General features: G+C 40.2%; 1 protein-coding gene across 1 annotated transcript in view; it reads right to left on the bottom strand.

The window, feature by feature from the left end:
- The window catches only part of LOC120516726 (WD repeat containing planar cell polarity effector), a 456,415-nt gene extending 440,043 nt beyond the window's left edge, over positions 1-16,372 (bottom strand). Inside the window, exon 1 of the mRNA XM_039738613.1 lies at positions 16,237-16,372. The gene's annotated coding sequence lies outside the window, so the exon portion shown is untranslated. The remainder of the gene's footprint in view (positions 1-16,236) is intronic.
- Between the last annotated feature and the right edge of the window lie 301 nt (positions 16,373-16,673).

Genomic DNA, 16,673 nt, shown 5'->3' with positions numbered 1-16,673 from the left:
TGAAATGGTTATTGAAGTAGAATCTAAAAATGTAACTATACCTCAGTCCAAACACAGAACTAATATCCCTATAAAGTCTATTCTTCCATTTCATCCTAAAGCAGGAGTAAAAGCTGACACCGCTTTTTCATCTTCAAACACAAAGCAAATAAGTGTCTCTGTGTTGGGAGAAAAAGACGAGCGTGTGAATACATCACAAGTTGTGCACAATTAACCTGATAAAAGGCCCACAAGTGTGGCATTTTCATTTAAAATATGTTGCTGTTATCATTCAACATGTCTCGAGATGGAGAAAAATAAATCTGAAACTTTGCAAAAACTTAAGTTTGCCAAAATCAACTGTTTAGTATCGTATTATAAAGAGCGAACATAACAAATAACCTGATAGACTAAGAATGGCTACTGCAATGGATAATGAAAGAAAAGAACCCTTCATTTGTTGGCCCGGTCAAAAACACTCTGTAGGATGGTTGTGTAGCTGTGTCCAAGATGACCATAAAGAGAAGATCACACAAGTATAAATTGAGAGGGTTCATAACAAGGTGCAAACAACTGGTAGGCTTTAAGAACAGAAATGGCAGGGTTTGCTAAAAAGTGCATCAGAAAAACTCCAGCTTTGGAATAATGTCTTATAAAATACAAATATTCACCTGAGTGATGGAAAGACATAGGTGTAGAGAAAGTAAGAGACTGCTCCTGATCTTAAGAGTACCAGCAATGCTGTAAAACATGGTGGAGGTTATGGCTTGGGCTTGATGGCTACCCTTCAAACTGGTTCCTGTTCCTTTGTATTTACTGATGAGGTGAATGTGGCCAAAAGCAGAAGGGTGAGTTCTGAGGTTTACATAACCATCTACTTCTATTTAGCCCACTACAACAAAAGTCATTGGATGATGTTTTATGCTGCAGCAGAGCAAATCCCCGAAGCAACCAGGCCCTGGTTCGGGGCCAAAAAGTGGAATGTTCTTGATTGTCCAAATCCATCACCTGACCTGAGCATGTATCATTTGTTGAAGAGAAGACTAAAGGCAACAAGCCACAACTGAAGAGAGACATGGCGGAACCCAAGCTATGCTTATTGTACTGTATATTGTTAGCTAATTTTGGCTGCTTTTTAAAAAAAAAAGCAGATAGCACTTTTAATAAAGATTAAGATTGCACTAATTCATTGGTATACTTTTACCAAGTCCTCCTTGCTTATATTTTTTAACTTTTACTAACATTTATAAACCAAAACAAAAATCCAATTATATAAAATCATATGTATGCATTTAAATCTCAATATAATAAAAACTGTATAAATCTCATTATCTTAACTTAAAAGTATATCCATGTGCACAAACCTTGTGTCTCCCAAGTACCTCCCACCGATGGCAGTGTATGGCTTAAAAAACATGTTTTGAATATTCATGATCTAATCACCATATAAATGCAGCTAAGTTGGAGTCATTTTTCTATTATAAACCAGGGCAGAACATGGAAAGTGAGAACTGCAAATACATTCCTTTTGCTTGTCCATTTTCAGGAGTCACAAATAAAAGTGGGAGCAAGTCCCAGCAAATACTAGAGAGAACAGCATCAATGTGCCATCATGCAGTGCCCAGAATGCCATTTGATGTGTGTTGACTGATGAGGTGCTGTAGACCTAAAAGGAAATGGGAATTGATGTAGCCTGTGTGCATGTAACTTCAAGAAATTACAAACATTCTTACTGAACTTGTAAAATAAAAAAAAATGCCAAATGTTCTGAAAAAGGGATTATATCCAGTGAGTGGCCAATCTCTGTGCCAAAAAGCCTTGTTGATGCCAGAGGTCAGAGGAGAATGGCCTGACCTGTTTGAGCTGATAGAAAGGCAACAGTAAGTCAAATAACCACTCGTTACAACTGAGGTGTGCAGAAGAGCATCTCTGAACACACATCTCCTCAAACCTTAACACAGGTGGGCTACAACAGTGGATGCCACTCCTGTCAGCTAAGAACAGGTAACTGAGGCTACAATTCGCACAGGCTCACCAAACTTGGACCATAGAAGATTGGAAAAACAAGGCTTGGTCTAATGAGTCTTGATTTCTGCTGCAACTGTCTGATGTTAGGGTCAGAATTTGGTGTCAACAACATGAAAGCATGGATCCATCCTGCCTTATATCAACAGTTCAGGGTGGTGATGGTGTGGGGGATATCTTCTTGGCACACTTTGGTCCACTTAGTACCAATTGAGCATTGTTTAAACGCCACAACCTACCTGAGTATTGCTGCTGACCATGCCCATCCCTTTATGACCGCAGTGTACCCATCTTCTGATCGCTACTTCAAACAGGATAACGCGTCTTGTCACAAAGCTCAGATCATCTCAAACTGGTGTCTTGAACGTGACAGTGAGTCAAATGGCCTGCACATTCATCAGGGGCCTTGTGTATTAATGGTGTGTATGCACAAAATGTTATGTACGCCATTTCCATGCTCACATCGTGATGTATAAAAACTAAACTTGGCATGAAGCCACTCACATTCTCACACAAGCTCAGACCATTGTGTATGTAAGTTTTTGGTTTAGTTTTGCAAACTGGTGGCACCCAGCATCAAAACAGTGCTACTGTTGCTGTGTTGTTTCTCTTTATTTTTTAGATTCACTTCCCTGACTCGGCTTTAATCCGAGTATAGCATCAAGTCAATGAAACTTCTGGGCTATTGATCTGGTCAGTTAAGTAGCAGAGGGGGTTTTTAATCAGTTTCAGCTGCTTTGGTGTTAATGAAATTAACAACAGATACACAAGAGGGGCAACAATGAGACAACCCCCAAAACAAGAATGGTTTAACAGGTGGAGGCCACTGATATTTTTCCCTTCTTATTGTTTTTTTTCACTAGTTTTGCATTTGGCTATGGTCAGTATCACTACTGGTAGCATGAGGTGATACCTGGACCCTATGGAGGTGCACAGGTAGTCCAACTTCTCTAGGATGGCACATCAATACATGCCATTGCCAGAAGGTTTGCTGTGTCTCCCAGCACAGTCTCAAGGGCATGGAGGAGATTCCAGGAGACAGGCAGTTACTCTAGGAGAGCTGGACAGGGCTGTTGAAGGTCCTTAACCTATCAGCAGGACTGATACCTGATCCTTTGGGCAAGGAGCACTGCCAGAGCCCTACAGAATGACCTCTGGCAGGCCACTGGTGTGAATGTCTCTGACCAAACAATCAGAAACAGACTTCATGAGGGTGGCATGATGGAGGCCTCTAGCAGTCCCTGTGCTCACTGTCCAGCGCTAAGGCGCTCGATTGCCATTTGCCATAGAATATTAGAACTGGCAGGTCCACCACTGGCGCCCTGTGCTTTTCACAGATGAGAACAGGTTCACCCTGAGCACATGTGACAGACGTGAAAGAGTCTGGAGTAGCCATGGAGAATGTTATGCTGCATGTAACATCGTTCAGCATGATCGTTTTGGTGGTGGGTCAGACCTCTACAGGGTAGACAATGGCACCTTGACTGCCATTAGGTATTGAGATGAAATCCTTGGACGCATTGTCAGACCCTATGCTGGTGCACGACAATGCCTGGCCTCATGTGGCGAGAGTATGCAGGCAGTTCCTGTAGGATGAAGGAATCAATACCATTGACTGACTCAGACGCTCGCCTGACCTCAAACCAATAGAACACCTCTGGGTGTGACATTATGTTTCGGTCCATCCGACACCGCCAGGTTGCACCTCAGACAGTCCAGGAGCTCAGTGATGCACTGGTCTAGATCTGGGAGGAGATCCCCCATCCGTCGTCTCATTAAGAGTGTGCCCCGACATTGTCAAGCATGCATTCAAGCACATGGGGGCCATACAAACTACTGAGTACTATTTTTTTACACTGTCTTCCTTTAGCGGGACATTGACTTTTTCCACCGTGTGCTTTGTTTCTGCAGTAGCTGCACTTATGAATATGCTTGCATGTGTCAGACACTTCATATTTTTTTGCTGCCTTCTCAATTGTGTAATTCGGTTTTTGTTCAGCACTCTTTGGAACTGTTGCTTTTTGTCTGTGCACTGCGTCAGTTCACGTGAGCCGCTTGGTGTTCATGCATCGAAGGTTCTCAGCTGTGCTGGTGCCATCTCGTGCAATGTCCACGGCTGTATTTAATGTTAGCTAAGGCCAGGCACTTAAAAGTTTCTCTCGCAGTTTCGCTGAGTTTGTGCTAAACACCACCCTGACTATCTCATCTTCGTCTGCATAAGCACAGTCCTTCACCCGTGAATATTTAGCGGCAGTGTTTCTATTGGATTGCCGCTGACGGACGGCCTTATATGGGCAGGCACTAAATTAAGTGGGAGGCGTAACTTCGCCTCCCACAGCCATCGAGCAGAAGTCTATTATAGTATATGGACGAAAAAATAGGTTCCAGTTATGACCATTGCGCGTAGAATTTCGAAATGAAAACTGCCCAACTTTTGTAAGTAAGCCGTAAGGAATGAGCCTGCCAAATTTCAGCCTTCTACCTACATGGGAAGTTGGAGAATTAGTGATGAGTCAGTGAGGGCTTTGCCTTTTATTAGTATAGATACAGTGGAACCTCGGTTTGCGAGTAACTTGGTTTACAAGTGTTTTGCAAGACAAGCTAAAATTTGTAATAAATTTTGACTTGATAAACGAGCGAGGTCTTGCAATACGAGTAGTATGGATAAGGTTTGTCTGCTGAGTGTCATGTGATCACAACTGAGCTGATGGTTCTACTTGCGCGCATGTGTGTGTGTGTCTCTAGCGCGCACGTATATGTGTGTGTCTCTCTCTCTCTCGTGAGCAATCGTCTCCTATTCTCCGTCTGAGTCATAGTGCCTCACTCATATAGTCAACATCGTACGAGCGTATACTGTTTACTGCAGCATTGTGACCGTGTGTGTGTGTCTGTGTGCGCGTACGCACTGTGACGTGCGAGTCCCCGTCTTGCACCCCAAAACACGAAGCTGAGTCTTAGTACTTTAACAACAACAGCTTTATTCAGCTTGAAACAGCAACAGCGCGGTTATTTATTGTAGCGGGGTCTGCCACTCTCTCCTATACACAGACACAGCAGTCAGGCAGGGTCGTGACCAAGCAGTACTGTGCCCTGTGCATTTATAATGTGTCTTGTTCTTTGTATCACCCATCGATGGCAGGCGCTTATAGCATGTCAGCGATCTTTTCAGATTCGCTTTTGCAGCGAACTGCTACAGCGCTGGTAGTCTGCGATTGCTTTGGGTTGCTCTTCCGCGTGTCGTCCCGTTGGGTGGAATCCAATATTTTTAAAAAACTTTATTTTATTTTGTATTAATCATTTTTATATGAATAGTTTTGGGTTGTGGAACGAATCATCTGAGTTTCCTTTATTTCTTATGGGGAAATTCACTTTGATATACGAGTGCTTTGGACTGCGAGCATGTTTCCGGAACAAATTATGCTCGTAAACCGAACTTCCACTGTGTGTGTGTGTGTGTATATATATATATATATATATATATATATATATAGTATCTTGAAATTAATCATTGTGGGCCCAGGACTTTGATTTAGATGAATGACGTTTGAGAATGTAAAGTTGCATTCAGCCTCGAGATCTTTTTGAATGACTTTCCATATATGATCTGTGAGAAAAACCAACTTGTGCCAACTAAAACTGGCACAATTTTTATGAATGACCTGGCCTGGTAGATCAGCATGGCCAAGCTGACCGATAAATAATTTGTATATTTATTACATTCAAGCCCACCACTAGAAGGACATGCACTGGGCTTAGATACGTCTTGGTGACTTTGGGATGCTTGTTTCATACTGAGAATGCTGTGACTCACCATCTACAGGTACGATATTCGTGGATGGCTAATAATTTTTTTTGATCTGAATCAAAATAAAACAGAGGTGCTTACAGTGGGTCCATCAGTGAAAGCCTAAATTGGTCTTGGACTTCTCGGCTCTTTCTCTGTCTTTTGTAAACCTCAAGTCTGCAATCTAAGTGTTATCTTTGACAGTAACCTCTCTTTTGAGAAACAATTAAATTCTGTAGTCAAGACTTGCTTTTTCCAGCTTCATCTATTAGGTAAGAAGATCAAGCCTTTTTAATCTGCTAGGGATCTTGAGAAAGCTACTCATGCTTTTATTTTTTCTCACCTTGATTACTGCAACTCGCTGTATTCTGGGATTAGCAAATCCCTGATACTCAGGTTACAGTTGGTCCAGAATGCTGCCACTCACTTTCTGGTTGGGGCAAGAAAGTATGACTCGGTTTCTCCTACTTTAGCTTCTTTACACTGGCTGCCTGTCAGTTTTCGAATTGATTTTAAAATCTTGTTGCTATTCTTTAAATCTTTACATGGACTTGCTCCTGCCTATTTATCTGAATTGTGTGTTTTACACCAGCCATCCAGAGTGCTTAGATCTTCTGGTCAGTTGTCTCTTGTTGTCCCTCGTACCAAGTGTAAAACTAAGGGGGACAGGGCATTTGCAGCTGCTGCTCCTCGCCTGTGGAACTGTTTACCTCATCGTATAAAGGAGTCGTCTACAACTGAACTGTTTAAAACGAGATTAAAGACTCATTTCTATTCAGTTGCATTCCGTGACCTTCAGTAATACTGATGGTTTCTTCTTTGTGATTATATAACATTACTTCTATTTATTATGTATTTCATTTTAAGTTCATATATTTTATTTCTATTTATGTTATTTATATTATTTATTTGTTTTCTTTTATTATATTATTGTAAAGCACTTTGGCCCCAGCATTCCTATGTTGTTTTAAATGTGCTATAAAAATAAATTGACATTGACACTGAATGTGGATCCCAATAGGAGCACTGTGTTTTGAAAATGGCGCCACCCTTTGGATGAGATTTAAAACAAAGTTCCTGACTCTCTGTGGTCATAAAAGATTCCTGGGCATCCTTCGTGAAGAGTAGAATGTATCCTGATGTCCTGGCTAAATTGCCCACCAGGGCAACCCCTAATCATCACCTGCCCCTAACTGGCTATTTCTCTCATCCCTTCACCACCTAACAGCTAATCTGTGGTGAGCGAACTGGCAGAAGAATGGCTGCCGTCACATCATCCAGATGGGTGCTACACATTAGTGGTGGTTGAAGTGGCTTCCCACTCACTGAGGTGCTTTGAGCAGTGACAAAAGTGCTATATAAATGTAAAGAAAGTATTACTAATATTACATCAGTTTATGTCAGCTATTTGTTGCCACCTCTCAAATTTAGAAACCAATACAGTCGGTTGTTGTCAATAACTGCATTAAGTAAAAGCATGGGTGTCTTTCACTGCCAGTGTACCAAAAGATATAAATCTTATGTCCTACAGCCTATTCATAGCCTAATGATTTGACACAACATGGCTTGTTTGGCACCCATTGTAAATTATACAAATCGTCATACAGTATATATATTTTTTGCACATGATGACTTGCTTATGAGCCAATAGCCATTGTCTTGGAAGTATGTGCTGAATTAGACTACCATTAGGACAGAATTCCTGAAATCAGGATCTACCTGTTCATATCCAGGTTTTAACAACTGTTAGCTTTCTGGTAACCTGACAGAACTGGTCAACAAGTCAGGAGTATTTCAGCCAAGCTTCAGCTCTGTTAAGCCCACTGTCCTGGAAGCCATAAACCAATTGACAAGGCACTGCATTTAATTTCCATATGATGTGGGTGCATAGGCCAATATAAAAAGGCAATCTGCAGCAATGCCTAGTTTTCTTAAGATAATTGGAGCAATTGACCGTACTCATATTGCAATATGGGTACCTAGTGAGAATGAAGTTTTTTTTTATTCAGCATAAACTGTGACATTCCATTCATGCTAAAGTCATCTGTGCTGCTAAGATGAGACTGACACGTGTTATAGTTCGGTGGCTGGGTCAACTTATGATTCATTTATTTTGAGGCATCGTAGTGTTGGCAGACAACTTGCTGATGTTGATGTGATGTGCAGCTTGTTGGTAAAGCAACTGGCTGAACTGTCAGTTTTTCAGATACCCTGTGCTAGTCATTGTAAGAGCAATCGTGTCATTTCATGTGCCATGTGATAGTGGTTACCTGCTCAAACACTGGTGCCTTACACTTTTCCAAGACTGCAGAGTTCAGAATAGAGGTGAGTCGGAAGACTCATTACTTCAGTTTAGTATACCCTGAGTAGAGCTGCTGCACACTGCATTTCTGTTGTTAGTCAGTAGTACTAAATTATAATTAACACAATATTTATAAACTGTTACTAGCCCTCCCCATTCTGTTTCTCTTCTTGGTATCCTCATGTGCCACTTGTTGCCACTGCTCTGCTGCCAGGTTGTTTACCTGCCTATGAAAAAATCGTCTGTAATAAAGGAGGACTGGAATCTTCGGGTAGAAGGCTCCTTTCATCACATTGACCAGCCCAGCACTGACTCAGCTGCAGAATGGCCAGTGGTGAGGAGTCAGCTTGTTGGCCGGGGTCCCCAGGACTCTGACTATGCCAGGCATGTGTGACTCCTTTTCTACAATATGGCTGTGGTTCTACAATTAGATAGATAGATAGATAGATAGATAGATAGATAGATAGATAGATAGATAGATAGATAGATAGATAGATAGATAGATAGATAGATAGATAGATAGATAGATAGATAGATAGATAGATAGATAGATAGATAGATAGATACTTTATTAACGATTGAGTTTCTACTTTGTTTTTGATGTATTTGAACAAATCTTTATCCTAATCTGTGATAGTTCTGTATTTAGTAAGTGGATTAATCTGTTCTTGCATTTTTCCTTGAGAGTTGTTGCAGTACTTTTGGTGAGGTGCTCTGTGCAAAGACAAAGTAGTTTGTATTGTGTTGTATTTCTGAGTTGGCCATGATAAACTGACCATCTAGCTCTGTGAAGAGGATTGCTCATGCTTTGTTTTGTGTGTTTTCTAGTATTTACCACATTTTTGACACCCACTGTGTGCCCAAAATACCTGAAGGGGGGTCTCTCTGTATTGCCCTTCCCAAGATTTCTTCCATCTTTTTCCTATAAGGTTTTTTGGGAGTTTTTTCTTTCCTTTTTATAGAGTCAAAGCATGGGGGTTGTTAAAAAGCAGGGACTGTTAAATCCCATTGTGGCATTCCTTATGTGATTTTGGACTATGCAAAAAATAAATTGTTGTTGTTTTTCAATATTACAGTAGTGGAGGTGTCTGGAGCGGTAAGATTAGGGGCTGCTCTACCAGCCAATAAAGAACTGCAACATTGTGATTACATATCTATGAGGTTGATTAGCATAGTCCATATATGACTGTTATGGCACTTTCACATACGCACATTTACAAGATGATTATGATTTAAAAGGGTAAATTGGGTACAAATGTAAAGGCAACACATTTTATTAACTGGATTTTTTTTGGGGGTATGCAGTTTTGATAGTGAAGTTCTTAGGCATAAAAATAGGATCTGTGATCACTTGCTCACCTACCAGCAACCAGAACTGTTTGGTTTTGCGCCTGAGATGTCTACCATCAACCGATATGTCTGCAAAAAGATGAAGGTCCAAATCTTTAGAGTCCTTGTACTTCCTGTCTTGCTAAATAGTTGCGAGACATGGACGCTATCCAGTGACCTGAGACAAAGGCTGGACTCCTTTGGTAATTTGTCTCTCTGGAAAATCCTTGGGTTCCACTGGTTTAACTTTGTGTCGAATGAGCGGTTACTCACGGAGTCCCGAATGAGGCACATTACCTGCATTGTGAAGAAGCATCAGTTACGGCACTACAGTCATGTGGCGTGATTCCCTGAGGGTGATCCGGGTTGCTGTATCTTCATTGTTGAGGAACTGAAAGGCTGGACCAGGACAACAGGATGCCCATGGAGCAAATAAATTTAAATGTAAATGTAAATCCCTCAGGATTTCCTGGATGACAAGGTCTACTAGAAGACCTTCTATGCCACTCAATGGCTCCAGCAAAGGTTGGTCTCAATGTTTCAGACTTTTCATCTGCTCTCTGATTCCTGTCTACCACCTCAAGTTATGTTTGGCATAGGCAGTGAGTTCAGCTCACATTTGGAGTCCATAAGACAAGACTAAATTCTGATGAAATCCATATTACTTAACGTTAAACAACACTCTTCTGGGATGCTATTTTTATTTATTTTTTTATATTTACTATTAGAGTCCACAGTATAGTTGAAACTAAATTGTGTGATCAACACATTGAAATAAAGACTGAATTCTTCCATATCCCTGCCCAGGAAAATAAGTTACATCATCCTCACTGAACCAGCAACATAAATGATTCACTCTGTACCAATATCTTAATGATGAATAATTCTGAAAGCTGGTGACTTCACACCAGGAATTATGCCTGCTCCATTTATGGACATTACAAATGCAGGGGCTCTATCCAATTATTAATGAACTTAAATGTAAACTAACTTGTGAAACAATCTGAGCAGATCTGATCTCCTCTTCTGTCACTTACAAGCCTTGTAGATAGATAGATAGATAGATAGATAGATAGATAGATATGAAAGGTATAGATAGATAGATAGATAGTACAATATAATAGATAGATAGATAGATAGATAGATAGATAGATAGATAGATAGATAGATAGATATGAAAGGCAGATAGATAGATATAGATATAGATAGATAGATAGATAGATAGATAGATAGATAGATAGATAGAGATAGATACTTTATTAATCCCAAGGGGAAATTCACATAATCCAGCATGACAGCAGCAGTGTGATCCGAGCCAGAAGTTTCTACATATTTTGGAAGGGTTGTTTTATTTATTTATTTATTTGTTTATTTATTTAATTATGCTTCTGTAAAAGTTTAATTTCCCTTTGAGGACAAATAAAGTATATCTATCTATCTATCTATCTATCTATCTATCACTGGGAACAAGGCAGGAAAGGGCTCCATAATTAATTGAAGGGCCCACACATTTACACACCCAGACCTACACATAACAAATTGGAGCAAGCCAGTTAAGCTAATATGCGCATCTTTGGGAATGGGAGAGGAAACCCACCCAGACATAGAAGAACAAGCATACACTACATGATGAGCAACCAGGCCCAGGTTATGAAGCCAGGATGTTGGGTTTGTGAGGTAGCACTGCTATTCATAGCTCTACCATATTTCAATTTGTATTGCATAAAATTATTTTCAAATTCCAAAATAAACAGGGTATAAAAAGTGATTTGGTAAAAATTTCAAAATAGTCCCTTTAATTGTTATCCTCCTGCTAAAGGGGGCTACACAGTTTCAGGAGCATTCAGCTCATCTTTTCCTCAGGCAGGTGCTGTAGAGGTCGTTGGAAATGCCGACTCATGAATGGGCAAAGGGTTTTGGTCTCCAGCCCATACTGGTTATCATATGATTTTCAGTCAATTAACCAAATGAGCCCTCTGGAGAGCAAAAGGAAATAACAGGGAGACGGCAGAAATGAACAAGGCCTTTAATTGATACTGCTGGAAAATGACAAGCGATCCAAGACAGCCGGCCCACTTTCAGGACTGTATACCACATTCATCTTGTGGACCAAAAGCTGGGGGATTTCTTTCTGTTCCTTTCATCAGATATACTGCATGTTTAAGTATTGTTCAGTTAAAGCCATAAATGACTAGCTGTCAAATCACAGTCTTTCTGTGTGAATACAAACTTCACAGCTTCCTCCAAATTAATTACAATTAATCCATTGTGGCCTGCAGGCAGCATGACATACTGTATTATCAATGCATCTTTGTGTGATATGGAGCATTTCATACAGGAGGAGGAGCTTCACAAACTAGATAGATAGATAGATAGATAGATAGATAGATAGATAGATAGATAGATAGATAGATAGATAGATAGATAGATAGATAGATAGATAGATAGATAGATAGATAGATAGATAGATGCCCGCCAAAGGGTTAATGAATCCTACATAAATTTGAAAACTTAAATAGTCAAATTAGGGGTAGGTGATCTTTCCAAAATATCATATCACAATCCTTCTAACACAAAATCAAGATCCACAATCTGAAGTACAATCTCTCTTTTCAAGGTGGCATACACTTTAAGAAAATATCCGGACTCAAACTCATCAAGACGTACGTAACACTTTATTTTAAATATCAAACAAAGTTGAATTCAATTGTTCTCTCATTTGTTAGCTAAGCGGAGTTAAGGACCCCCGCTTCGAAGCTGGTGAGCGAGCCAGGAAGGCCCCTCCCCCCGCCCATTGCATTTTTCTCGGATTTGCGCAAATAAATCTGTACGGCAAGCAAACTATGATACATAGCGAAATAAGAGAAGTCACAAAATCGCCTGGAATATTCAAGAAAATTATAGAAAAAAACCCAATCTAAATCCATTAAGTAGTTCTATCGTGAAAAGTGGACAGACATACAGACAGACAGAGAGACATTGGATTTTATATATTATATATTAGTAAACTTTCAAAATAATGTGCAGTTAAAGTCTCAACAGCATTCTCAGCATGTCTGGAGCTTAGCAGAGCCAGTTACTGTAATTATAAGAATCTTCACCAAGCAGCTCTGAAAATGTCTGCTTTGTTTGGGTCTCCATACCTCTGTGAGTCTGACATGAATGCCATGAAATCAAAGTTCAGAACAAGACTGACAGACGAACATTTAAGTGACTCCATAAGAGTGAACCTAAGTGGCTCCACTCCACCACATACCTCTCATGTTGACTCCATGCAGTGCCAGTCATCTCACTAACTAAAAAATCACACGTGCAACTGGACATGTGAATAAAGTGACACAGTGACATGGAACAAGATGACAAATGAATAAGTCATATCTGTGGATTTGGAATTGCATTGTTTTGTTTTATCAGCATTCATGTTTTAATTCAATAGTGTGAGATACACTAGAAAATGCATACAGACATACAAAATGCACTTGCAGGTGAACTAAATATTTTTTGTGAGGTTTTAATGCAAAATGTGAGTTGTGGACACCAACATTTTGAAAATGTTCAGGCAAAACAAGCTTATTCAGTTTGTTTGGGTTGAAATAAGCTATGAGAATAAACGTTTGAATACATGAGTAGCTCTCGGCCATTTTTATTTTTTAAAAGTATCTCTCAGGAGAAAAAAGGTTGGAAACCCCTGCTCTATACAAACTCATTTCATATATAAGGGCAGAGTGTTGGATCTGCGCACGTATCTGGAAGGTTGACGGTTAAAATCCCATTATTGCCAAGAAGGGATCTTACTCTGTTGAGCTCTTGAGCAATGCCTCTAACCTGAAAATTGCTCCAGGGTGTTGTACAAGGACTGACCCTGTGCTCTGACCCCCTAAGGTCATGTGAAAAGACAATTTCCTGTCAATGGTTAACAAAGTATATAATCAGCTATAAATTCAGTGTAACAGACACTAGTCAATCACAGAGAATAATGCTAGATTCGATTAGATTAGATCAGATAAACTGTATTAATCCCAAGGGGAAATTCAAATGCATACAGCAGGAGAAATAGAAAAACAAGGATACAGACTGACAGGACAGATAATACAGCCAATCACTGAATCAATCAATCAATCAATCAATCAATAAAAAAATAAATGAATAAACATAAGAGTGACATTGAGTGGAAGCATTGAATTACCTGATAGCAGTGGGCAGGAAAGACCCGCAGAACTATTTGTTTCTTAGCACACATTGGTGGAATAAGCCTGTGGCTAAAAGTACTCCAAGAAAGGGGATGGAGGGGATTTTTCGTGATGACATCCAATTTTACCATCATTCTTTTTTCCACAACAGCTTCTAATTTGTTCAGGGTTTGCCCCATGATGGAGCATGGTTTTCCTGGTCAGTTTGTTCAGGTATTTCACTTCTATTGAGCTCAAGTTGCTTCCCCAGGAGACCACAGCGTAGAACACCACACTGGCTACTATGGACTGGAAGGACATTCCCAGCAGTTTGTTGCACGCATCAAAAGACCTGAGTCTCCTCAGGATGTCCAGTCTGCTGTGACCCTTCATATGCAGCACCACTGTGTTGTCAGACCAGTCCAGTTTGTTATTTTTGTGAACCTCGATGTTCTTATAGCTCTGCACCACTTCCACATCCTCCTTCTGAATGGTGACTGGTCTCAGAAGCTTCTCTGCCAGTAATTCGGCTTACATTTGGGATTTGGGAGAATTCCACATGCAAAAACTCCAGGTCCATGAAAACAGTCCTTAGCCAAGTGTTCTGCAGCTGTGAGTGCCACCACAATCAAGACGTATTTTTAGGCACTTGTGAATTTCATATTTTGTTTTGTCATGCATTATATCTTGCAGTTACCGAACAGGCCCAGATAATTTGTGTCTTCGGCTTTGCAGGTTGTCTTCATCAACTCGGGGTCTAGAAGCCACTTAGGGAAAAAAGTATCAGGTGTTTCACATTTATCTCAATATTAGAATAAACGACAGTTCAAACATTGCTCACTAGGTGTCGCCCTGTCCTTTATTCTACTATTGTGCTTTTTATTCCAACTCAGAAAAGAGAAGTGTGTTTTTACTAGTCAAATAGGAAAAACAATCACTTGTGCGAGCTCTAAATACATACTTACTTTTCTGTTTGTTCGGATCACACCAATACATCATCCTCCAGTAAAGATGCAAATAGTTTGGTTTCCCGAACATTCATGGCCCTTGTTATCTGCTCAAAGCAGGCGTTTACATATTTTTTAAAATAAACGTTTATTCTGGGAGCAGCGATTAGTGATGCTGCCTTACAGATCCTGGCTTTCAATCCCACATCCATTCGTTGTCTGTTTGGAGTTTGCTCGCTTTCCTATTGTCCCTGAAGGCATTCCTTAAAGTGCCCCTCTTACACAATATATTTCATTAGTGATACCAAACTAGCCTTGGGAAAGTGTACAGATGTGTGAGTAGGGGGCGCGTTTGTAAAACATTGCGAGATTTCGAGCGTGAAAATATATGTACGACAAAAAAGGAAATCAGACTGATAAAACCTGGCGCACGCACATTTCCTTGCGACTTACCGTTTATAAATCACAATCATCTTGTAAATATGATTTCGTGAACGCGCCTCAAACCCCGCCCCAGCCCGAAACAACTATATATGGACTACGCTAATCAACCTCATACATATGCAATCACGATGCTGCACACCTTCATTGGCTGGCGGAGCCCCTCCCACATGACGCACCCAATAGCGCGAGGTACAATTTGTCGTCTCAGTTCGAGTCACGCAAAGGAACTTTGCTTGGTGGCCTAAGCGCGGGTCTTTACAAGAAGTGCAAATATTTTGAATCGCAACGCGTTACTGCTGCTGTAAATTCTAAATAAATAAAAGCCTGATCTCTGGCAACGAAACAAATCACTTGTAACTGGTTGCGTGTGCGTGTAAAGAGAGAAGGAAAAAACACATCTGCCCGCTCAAATTTCGATCTGGGTATGACGTGTGTAATTGGAGGTGCCGTTTTATGTGGCATTATGCCAGAGTCAGTCTCATCTTGCCATCACAGGTAACGTGTATGTTAATAAAATGTAATTGCATATGTTAACAAAATCTTCTTTCTAGGTGCCCATATTGCAACATGAATGTGTTAAAGTGCTCAAACTAAGTTAGGGAAATTGGACATTGTTGTAAATTGCCTTTTTATGTTGATACAGTGTTATGTTATATGTATATGGACCCACACCATATGAAAACCTTGTTGGTCGGTTAAAGGTTCCCAGCACAGTTGATACTCATGACATATGGGCCAGTTCTCTGAGAAGTGACAACAGGTGGTCAAAAAAAATATGTAGCATCGGTCCTATTAGAAGAGAACTAAAATGCAATCAGTACGTCATAATTATCATATCTAAGCCATAATATGCTTGTCTTGTCAATGCACATGATAATATCAGCTTGGTGATTCATTGTGAGTGTAAGTCGTTTAGCTGGATTTCCCTACTTGATTAAGTGTGTTGCCATTACCCAGTTTTTCTGAAATGTTGCCTACACATGGCTCAGAGTTGCCATAACATACACAAATTCTCCTGTCAGGTTTTCTTTTATAAATCCCAGGAGAAGTTGCAGAATTTTATTTTATGGTGTTCACTCTGGGAAGTCCGAGTCTCCAGCTCTATGTAAAGATTTTTTTCATTGCTCTACTGGCAAAAGTAAATTTACAAAATATATAAATGGATGACAGTTAACTGAGAAGACTACCAACATCAAGAATTGGTTTCAACCTGATAAGGACATAGAGGAAAAGAAAAGGTAAAACAAGTGGACTTACCATTCCTGTGTGCTTTTAACATCAAAACCCAGTGCCAAGCCATCCATTCTTCCCTTCATTTTCCAAGACATCCAAAGCTTCAACACAAGCCAAGCTGCGCTCCAGCCTAGGACTTTACACAATCAGACTGGGACAATGCAGCAAGCATTTTAGTGGAGGAAACCCCCATCACTGGTTCCACATGTGGCACCTTATACAAGTTGCTGAATGCAGGGAATCCTCTGAGAATCATTTCCTGCAAGTCAACCATAATTATCTGGGCTGCAACCCAACTGATTCCTGAGTCACTTCTCACAGAGAGTAAGCAAACATCTGCTCAAGCTGATATTTGAAAACCAAATGGAGCATTATTTGAAAGGACAACCTTTGAATCCTCCATTATTAATTTCTCTCAGTTGAATTTTACATTTTTCAGTGTACTGTAATGCTGAAGCTGC

Source organism: Polypterus senegalus, chromosome 16 (assembly GCF_016835505.1).
Source record: "Polypterus senegalus isolate Bchr_013 chromosome 16, ASM1683550v1, whole genome shotgun sequence".
NCBI lineage: Eukaryota > Metazoa > Chordata > Cladistia > Polypteriformes > Polypteridae > Polypterus > Polypterus senegalus.
This window is presented reverse-complemented; position numbering and strand designations above follow the sequence as displayed.